Raw genomic sequence first — 10,043 nt, 5'->3', positions numbered from 1 at the left:
TTCCTTCCTTCCTTCCTTCCTTCCTTCCTTCCTTCCTTCCTTCCTTCTTCCCTTCCTTCCTTTCTTTTTCAAGGTCTCATTCTGTCACCCAGGCTGGAGTGGAGTGGTGCAATTACAGCTCACTACAGCCTCAACCTCCTGGGCTCAAGTGTTCCTCCCACTTCAGCCTTCTGAGCAGCTGGGACTACAGGCATGTGCCACCACGCCTGGCTAATTTTTGTATGTTTTTGTAGAAATGGGGTCTCACTATGTTGCCTGGGCTGGCCTCAAACTCCTGGGCTCAAGTGATCTGCCCACCTTGGCCTCACAAAGTGCTGGAATTACAGCCATGAGCCACCATGCCTGGCTGCATTTTCTACTTTAAATAGATAATACTCTCATGTATTTCAAAATAAAAATAACACAAAATACATATAGTGAAAAGTATGGATTCCACACACTCCCTGTCATATCCCCAATCTCTGGTAATCACTTTTCTCTTCATCTTATATATACTTACTGAATTTCTCTATGCAAATAGTATATATGGATATGAATCTTGTTTCCTCCCTTTCATTCATTAAAAGTAATTTCGAGGCTGGGTGCAGTGGCTCATACTTGTAATCCCAGCATTTTGGGAGGTTGAGGCAGGTGGATCACCTGAGGTCAGGAGTTCCAGACCAGCCTGGCCAACATGGTGAAACCCCGTCTCTACTAAAAATACAAAAAAAAAAAAAAAAAGAAATTAGCCAGGCGTGGTGGTTGGACCCTGTAATCCCAGCTACATGGGAGGCTGAGGCAGGAGAATTGCCTGAACCCAGGAGGCAAAGGTGGCAGTGAGCCAAGATTGTGCCATTGCACTCCAGCCTGGGCAACAAGAGTGAACCTTTGTCCCCTCCACAAAGAAAAAGTAATTTTGAGAGAAATAGAAATGAAATTAGCTTTCATAGGAACTGTGCAAATTTGTGCTCCCTGTATCAATGTGCAAGAATCTAGAAGATCCCTCTAACTGAAAGCTCATTTATATTAGTCTTTTGGTAGGTTGGCCACTCCCACACAGATCTTACTTCTGATCTGATACAAAGGAGAAAGCAAAAAGGAGAAAACTTGAAGCTACAACAGGCCAGGCCATTCCTGGGTGATTATGTATACATACCATCTCTTAAGTCTTCCAAATGGTAGTATAAAATGGGCCTGGCTAATCTCATCATACAGTTGAGCATACTAGGCTCAGAGAGGGTCAGTAATTTGCCCGAGGTCCTGCAGTTTGGATATAAGTGCATTTGCCTTCCAATCTACAGACTCCCCACATGGCCCTGAAGGAAATGCCCAGTTCATAGGAATTAGTCCCTGTTGGACTCAAAAAAACAATTTAATTTCAGAGGGTCCTGGGTTCTACTTCAGCTGCTTTTGGAATCTTTGTAGTTTTAAGCTTTGTGTAAGACTACAGCACATGTTGGAAAATGGTCTTATCCAGTGTGGACCCATCTGTGACAACACCATGATCAGCAATGGCTCCAATGCATGGATGATAAGTCTTTGCAAATGCCTAAGGTGGTTCTTTCTTGAAAGCTATAGTAAGCTATAGGTGGGAAGGGGTTAGGAGATATGACCTATATTCTTTTCTCTCTCTCAATGTCTAGAGTGACACATTCTTCTAAAGTTTAGAAGGCAAAAAGAAAGCAAATTTATTATTTTTACATTGACAGTTTTGATAATTAGGCATTCACATTGTGGAAGAAACGTTTAATTTGTGGACTCCACCTCTATCCACAGCTTGCATCCCTTTGGTCTCCTCCAACTAGAGCCATGATATGATGGTCCTGCCCAGGTCATGTGAGTGAGAGTCTGCCAGGAGGGATCCTGGAAACCTTTTTCTCTCTTGATAAAGAGAGACTCCACGGATGCCCTTTCATGTTTTGCCCATCCTTTATGCATGGAAGCCTGGACATGAATCAGCCTTCAAGACCCTAAGGTCACAGCTGTGATGGATATGGAACAAGGTGCTGTGGGTTGAGGGACAGATGCAGAGAGAGCACAGGACCCCAGAAGCATCATTTTCACCAGCTCTTGGCTACCCGCCTCCTGACTTCTTGGTATGTGAGAAAAACAAACTCTTATTGTTCACACTCTTACTTTCTCCTTGCCATGTTTTTCTCATCCAAATACAAAACCACCTGAGGCTGTTATAGACTTGTAATTTCTCCTACCTATGGAAAAATGTGATGATTGTTAAATCTTTAGAAATAATGGGTGATGGTAAAAAGAAGTTATCCAAGTTTTAGCACTTATTATGACCAAAAAAATCAGAATATGTGTTGCTGTTCTAAGAAATTTAGTATTAAGACAGCCATATGTTTATGCCTATGTTTAAAAACATGGGGATTGAAATTAGTCTTACTTTCATAAGGCAGTCATTGGCATCTGATTTCTGATGAAACCACTGGCTATTTGTTGTGCCAGGTTAAAACAAATTACTTTTATTTGTATATTAGATATATATGTATAACATTAGGACTGCTTGTGAATGTGCTATCTGTAATGAAATTTTATTCTATGTAAATGATATCTAATTATTAAGAAAAATTGTTGTCAAGATAAATGAGTAAATAAAACTGTCCATAATCTTAAATTTTGAGAAATATGCTTAATCTCAGTTTTCTATTACTTTCAATTATGTCAGTGAAAAATAGCTCTGAAATGTTATATTCTGGTATGCTTTCATGATGGGCTTCAAGGCTACCATTTCTTGTGGAAAGAAATCAGTGAGATTAAAAGGAGCACAGAAATATCATGATAAATATTTTAGACCTTTTAGTAGCTGAAAGACACCGTTTGAAGAGAGTTCAACAGAAAGAGAAAGAAATGATGAAATAAATTCAAGGGCTGACATATGATGGAAGATCAAAAAGATGCAGTCCATGTGTTTTGGTGGGGCCATAACTCAGAATGATATATCAATCTATAATTATACGAAAGGCAACACCTGGGAGAGAAAGAAATAGAAAATAACACTTTTACTAGATTTTGATGTGTCTGGGCACAACTCTTATTCACTTCTTAAATAATATTTACTGAGTGCCTGCTGTGGGAAAGCACTGCCTTAACCATTGAGCAGACAAAGAATAAAGACTCAATCCTGGCCCCAAGGTTTCCACAGTCTGGTGAATGAGTCAGAGAATGAACAGGTAATAAAAACAGATGGAGGAGGAATGTGCAAAGTGCTGAAAGATGCAGAGGCAGCGGAAGGCTAATCCAGCCTGGGAGTGTCAGAGAAGACCATGGGGGAGGTGAGGCTACATGGGGTCCTGATGAATTGTGAGGGACTAGCTAGATGGGAGAAGGAAAACACAGGTTGTCAAGGCACAGGAGGTAACTCACATAAATGTACCAAGAGCATGGTGCCTTAGACAAATAAGGCACTATTGCAAGTAGCTTCAAAAGGCTACAACAGGGTGCCTGTGGGTAGGTAGTAAGAGGATGTGCTGGGAAAAGCGAAAGGAAAGTTGCTAAAGGAACCTGCACGTGATGGTAGGTCCTGAAATATTTTGAGCTGGGGAATTGCACAATCAGATTAATGTTTTGGATAAACCACACAATCATATTAATGTTTTGGATAGTGTAGATTCTAGATACCCAAGAATCCATGTGTAGAGACACTAGGTGGAAGCCCAGTCCTGTATTCCAAACAAATTGGTACCAGGAACAGTGCGGCTGGAGATGAATAAATGGATTAGAGAGATTACTAGGTACTCTGATGAGGGCTGAGAGAGGAGCAGGAACTTAGCACAAGATCCAGTGTAGATGGTGATGTCTTTTAACCCCACCTGTCTTTTGATCGCATTTTTGGATGTATTGAGTTTGACGTGAGCATGCCCCCTTGGTGCAGTTGTGTTTATAGGCCCTGTAGCACCATTGAGAGATCTGGGATGGGATATATGTGTATATGTATGTGTGTGTGTGTATATATATATTTGAGAGCTATCAGCATATACAATGGATGGGATCCCCTATGGAAAGTACCCAGAGTGAGGAGAAAAACAGGCTAAAGATGGGACGCTCCAAATCACCAGGAGAGCGTGTAAGGAGACTGCGTGGCAGAGGAAGTAAGAGAACTATGAAATAGTGATTTCATGACATGAATGGACAGTGGAATTTTTAAGGGGAAAAGATCCACAGGATCTTAAGTGACCTTGCCGGCAACACTTGTACTGGAATATGAGGGGTGGAAGTTGGTGTGAAGATTGTACATCCAAGGTAAAGTAAGTGTCTTAGTCCATTCAGGCAAAGTGCCTTTGCCTCCCAAAGTGCTGGGATTACAGGCGTGAGCCACCACACCCAGCCTATGTTTATATCTTTTAACAACTTTTTTGCAGGTATAATTTGCATATCATAACATGTACCCATTGTAAGTGTACAATTCAATGACTTTTAGTAAATGCACTCAGTTGTAAAGCCATCACTCTAACTACATTTAAAACATTCCCATCACCGCATTGGGATCCCTCTTACCAGTTTACAGTTATTCCCCATTTCCCCTGCTACAGCCCCTGACAACCACAAATCTACTTCCTGTCTCAATGGGTTTGCCTCTTCTGGACACTTCATGTAGATAGAATCATACAGTATGTGGACTTTTGTGGCTGGCTTTGTTCACTGAGCCTAATATTTTCAAGCTTCACCCAGGTAGCATGTGTCAGTACCTGGTTCCTTTTTACCACTTGTTCACCAAGTATTGACTGCTTTGTTTTGTTTCTTGGAATCCAGAACTGGATAGAGGTAGATTTACCACTCTCTGGTTACACAGCTCAAATGTCTACTCCGACTCCATGTTGAACTACTGCCTCTGGTCTCTGGGGACCTCAACTATTCTCTTCCCATCGGTGAATCACTGTGCTTTTCTCTGGCCTTGCAATCATGTGGGTATGTTCCTCTTGCTGGGCTGGGGAATGAAAGTGATACTGAAGCTCATGCGTATCTATGTATTTATTATTGTTACATGGTTTACAGAGTACAAGGTGTGTGCATATTGGGGAGGGGAGCACTGTCTTAAATGCTTTCTATTCATTTGCTGAACAGACTCTCATGACGCTACAGATGAAGGAACTGAAGCTCAGAAAAATTAAGTACATAGCCCAAGATCTCAGAGCTAAGTGTGGGGAGTCAAAATTTGAACCCAGATTTACCTGTTCCCAAAACTTTTGCTTTTCCTGCATCACTGTGCCATTCTGCTTAAACTTGTTTACAGGAGATTGCATTTTAGAAGGGGAGATGGCATCCATACAAATATTTACAACACAGGGTACCATGTAATAAGTTTTCACAGCACTATGGAATTCCAGAGGATGGAGAGTTCCCTCCTAGTTGGGGATTAAGGGAAGGATTAATGAAATGGATGTTATTTCAACTAGATGTTGAAGGATGGATTGAAATTTTCTCTGTCAGAGAGAGAACAAATTGGAGTTTAGTAAGATACCCAACTGTGTAGATGCTGGCGCCATATACTAAGAAAGGCTCCATGCAGAAGAAAATACAGCAATTTGGGGTTAGATTGTGGACATATGGAGTTCAAGAAGAGCATTTCAGCAGAAGATAGACATAAAAGCAGGAGACGCCAAACCCTGATGTATATTCCAGTGTTTTAAAAGAAATGGACCAGGTGCAGTGGTTCACGCCTGTAATCCCAGCACTTTGGGAGGCTGAAGGGAGGCAGACCACTTGAGGTCAGGAGCCTGAGTCCTGCCTGGACAACGTAGTGAAACCTTGTCTGTACTAAAAATACAAAAATTAGCTGGGCGTAGTGGTGCGCACCTGTAATCCCAGCTACTTGCGAGGCTGAGGCAGGAGAATCACCGGAACCCGGGAGGTGGAGGTTGCAGTGAGCTGAGATTGCACCACTGCACTCTAACCTGGGCAAGAGTGAGACTCTGTCTCAAAATATATATATATATTTCTGGATATGTTCTATAGACCAGTCCTGTATAGGCACCTTCACCTATGTCCTGTGGATCTCAAAAGCTCCACATCTTTCCTTCCCTTAAATGGGCAATATCCCTTCTTTGCTGCATAACTCTGTTGGTCTCCTTTAGGGGTCCTAAACTCAGCAGGGCTCTTGAGACCAGCAAGGAACAAACTTTAATGCACTGTCCACTGTTTGCCTATCAGCACTCTTCATGGTGCTGACTATGCAAAGGAAACTCAATGGGTGCAAACTCAATAGGTGAGCTCTGTTGGGATAAAGATGGTTTTCGTTGTCAGAAGGATTTGCTAGTCTTAGAATCAGAAGTCGTGGATTTGAGTCCCGGCTCCACACATATTCTCCTTGTGAGAACTAAATAGGATGGTACCTTTAGAAGCAGTGAGCATGTTCACTGCAGCTAGCCCTGCAGAGTGTTGATTTCTCTGAGTCTTCAATCTATTTCTACCCTTTTCAATGCATTTTGGTAATTTAAGAGTTGTGACCAAATATTTAATTCTGCATTTAAAAATGGCAAGTGTTCAGTTTCCTTTTTCTTTAAACTCACTTGAGTGCTCTGATTTTTGGAAATTTAGCATGCCAAGAAATTTGCATTCATGGGACACGTATCCTTGGGCATGTTGATGAAAAATTGATCACCACTGTATCCAACTTGTTTCCTTACACTGAGAAACCTACGTGATTACCTACTGGAAAAGTAATGGAACACATGGTTTTAAAAAATATAACACTGAGGCAGCAACTCTGTCCTTCCTGCTGATAGACTGCAGGAGACTTCTATAAAGGGCCACATCAGGCAGTTAAGTGATAGCCATGCAAGGAAGGGAGAGATGCAGAAAACAAACAACTCTAGCATATTCAGCTTTTTTCCTGCTCTTAGAATATTTTATTCACAAACAATTTATTAAAATGTCAGGATGTAAGATTCAGAAGGAGTAGGCATTTTGGTGGCAAAAGTTGCTCTGGGTGATTGAAAACAGTGGTTTCCTAACTTTGATTGTGTACCCTATTAGTAAATGAGACAAAGAGACATATCAGTACTATGAAGAGCATATATATATTTCTGGTCTTCCAATATAATGTAACATTTGATTATACTGATTCAAGAGAACGTTTTAGTGTGTATCTAGAACTCTTTTTGAGAGTAGCAAGTGGATTTTTTTTGTTAGTTATGAATCTTTAATCGTTGCACTGTTGTTATTACAGCTGCATGAATTCCTCCAGAGATTTATGTCCTCACTCAACATTTATTGATCCAGAACTAGGTAGTGGATTTAGAGGTCTAAAGTTTATAACAGAGTTCGGAAAGCTTGGAGTCTCTTGAAGGTAACTAGTAGGGAAGGGTAGGGCTGGTGACCAGCGTAAGAGATGGAAGAGAGGCAGAGTTAGATGGGAGCAAAGAGTCTTCAAGTTTCTTCTCCTACTCACTGAATGCCTAAGGCATGACTTTATAACTCAGGGCAGGCATGGTGGGTTGGGTTGGTGAGAGTAGCTGTCTCTTGTCCAGATCCTGGCTGTTGCTTCTACCATATATCAAAAGCTCAGATGGGCTAGAACACCTATGAATTCAGGGCTCCTTTCTTAGATCTGGAGAAATTTTCCTGATTCCTAGTAGGCTCCATGCTTTATCACAGATAAGGAACAACTTTCCATACCTGCCAGGGACAGGAAGGCTGGAAGAGGCAGACTATGTTGCCTTGTGTCTCTGATGGGCTTGTAGTTTGTACAGTAGTTACCATTGGAAGCCAGGATCAGTGAGAGAAATGGCACTTTGTGCCTGGGAATTTTTGAGGAAAGGAAGAAAGTCAGAAAGAAATGGGAGTTGGGAGAAAAGCAAAAAACTCTTAAATTACCACAATGCACAAGGGAAATGTTAATAATAATAAACCTCAGGTAGCCTTGGTGAGAAAGCATTGTTAATTAGCTACTGCTGCATAACACATTACCACAAACTGTAGCAGCTTAAAATATAACACACTTATATCTCACAGTGTCTGTGGGACAGAAATCTGGGCCCAGCCTCCTAGATTTTCTACACTGGGGTTTCTTTCAAGACTGCAGTCAAGGTGTTAGCCAGGACTGACATCTCATCTAAAGGCTGGACTGGGGAAGGATCTGCTTTCAAGCTCATTTGGTTGTCATGCAAATAATTCTTCAAGGACTGTTTGACTGAGGGCCACAGTTTCTAGCTGGCTGTTGCTTGGGGGTGCATTTGGTTCCTTGACATATGGGCCTTTATAACATGAGAGTTTGCTACATTGAAGTGTGCAAACCAAGAAGGCCATTGAAAGTTGCTACCAAAACAGTCACGGTCTTATAACCTAATCACAGAAGTGTCATCCCATCATTTTTGATAGATGCTATTGGTCAGAAGTAAGTCACTGGGCCAGTCCACACTCAAAGGGAGGGGATTACACAAGAGTGTGAATGCCAGATGGTAGAGATGATTTGGGACTATCTTAGAAGTTGAGGGAGCTTGGACCTCAATAGCCAGTAAAGAAGAGGAAGATGATGTATAGGCTGGTGCAGAGCTTCTCACAGATGCAGGATGGCAAACAGGCAGGTGACTTTGGGGTAGAATTGGACTATGCATTTTAAAGCAGTGTTCTCCAAGCTTTATTGATTATGCACCCTTGTCTGTTAAAAACTAGGAGTGCCTCTACCAAATGTGTTTTAGTATACATAAATATATACACATATAATGATGCATACATACATCTATATGATTGTGTATGCATATATGTGAACGACATATCTGCAAATACATACCTACAGTTAAACGTATTTTATATGAAACAGTATACTAACATACATGATAAATGTATGCAAAAATAGAAGTTTAAAAAGGGCCAAGTAAACTAACATAAGTAGAAAATATAACAACTTTTTTCTATATCCCAGTGGATTTTCTTGTACACCCATGTTGCAGTGTGTTACTCAAGGAACAGTTTCCAAGGGTGTAAAAAGCTTAGGAAACTTGGTAAAGTGACAGCCAATTTAATGATGGGAGGGGGGAAGGAAGGAGAGAGGGAGAGATTGGGGAGGAGGATGTATTGCTCGATAATGGTCTCATCTGACATCAGTAGGGTTGGGGATGGCACTGAGGGTGCAGTCTCCCTGTGGCAGGTGGTGTGAGGGATTGTGGTCCCCATCAATGATTGCTCTTTATCAGGAATTGGAGGAGTAGGCTGGCTGAATGATTAGACAACTTTGGAGGAAGCACAAGGATTACAGTGTCCCAGTACTTGGGCAGCAGGTGGAGAAAGGCCTGAGCCCAGAAGTTGGAGCAAAACTATCAAAACCCAGCTCCAGGCAACATGCATGTCATCTAAACCCCACTGGAATGTTAGGTTTTGGTGCTGTGGTTGTTGCCAGACTTTTTTTTTTTTTTTTTTGCCTCTGTCATCTTTATCTCATCAATCAGGGTGCAGGTCTACACAAGAGTCTGTCAATAGAGTAGTGGAGCAAGGAGAGGATGTGGGGACATGAGGCTGGGATCAATGGGGACTTCTCCATTGGGAAATGGATGCTGAGAAAGCTGAGGTTGGGCTTCTGCCAGTCAGGCAAATTAGAGGAGGCTGTGTATTTAAGCAATTCCAGGCTATGAAGGAAAGCTTGGACGTGAAATTCTTTTAAGAGAGAATTATCATCAATAAGATGCATACATCTCTCCTGCCTTTTTACTGGGGTGAATGAGGATTTTCTCACCAGAAATGAACCCTTCTAGGCTTTAGGGACTGTATCTTCGGGTTATAATTTCATGGCCCAAATAATATTCAATTTAAGTCTTATGGCCTTGAGTTTGGAAGATGCATGTGATTTCCTCTTTGTTTCCATCTCAGGTCCTGTGCATCTACTAATCATCACAGATACTTAAGAAATAATTATGGGCCAGGTGTGGTGGCTTATGCCTGTAATCCCAGCACTTTGGGAGGCTGAGGTGGCTGGATCTCTTGAGGTCAAGAGTTTGAGATCAGCCTGGACAACATAGTGAAACCTTGTCTCTACTAAAAATGCAAAAATTAGCAGGCATGGTGGTGCATGTCTGTAGTCCCAGCTACTTGGGAGGCTGAGGCAAGTGAATTAC

Source organism: Theropithecus gelada, chromosome X, assembly GCF_003255815.1.
Source record: "Theropithecus gelada isolate Dixy chromosome X, Tgel_1.0, whole genome shotgun sequence".
In the NCBI taxonomy this organism is placed as follows: Eukaryota; Metazoa; Chordata; class Mammalia; order Primates; family Cercopithecidae; genus Theropithecus; species Theropithecus gelada.
Note: the sequence above shows the minus strand (reverse complement) of the source record.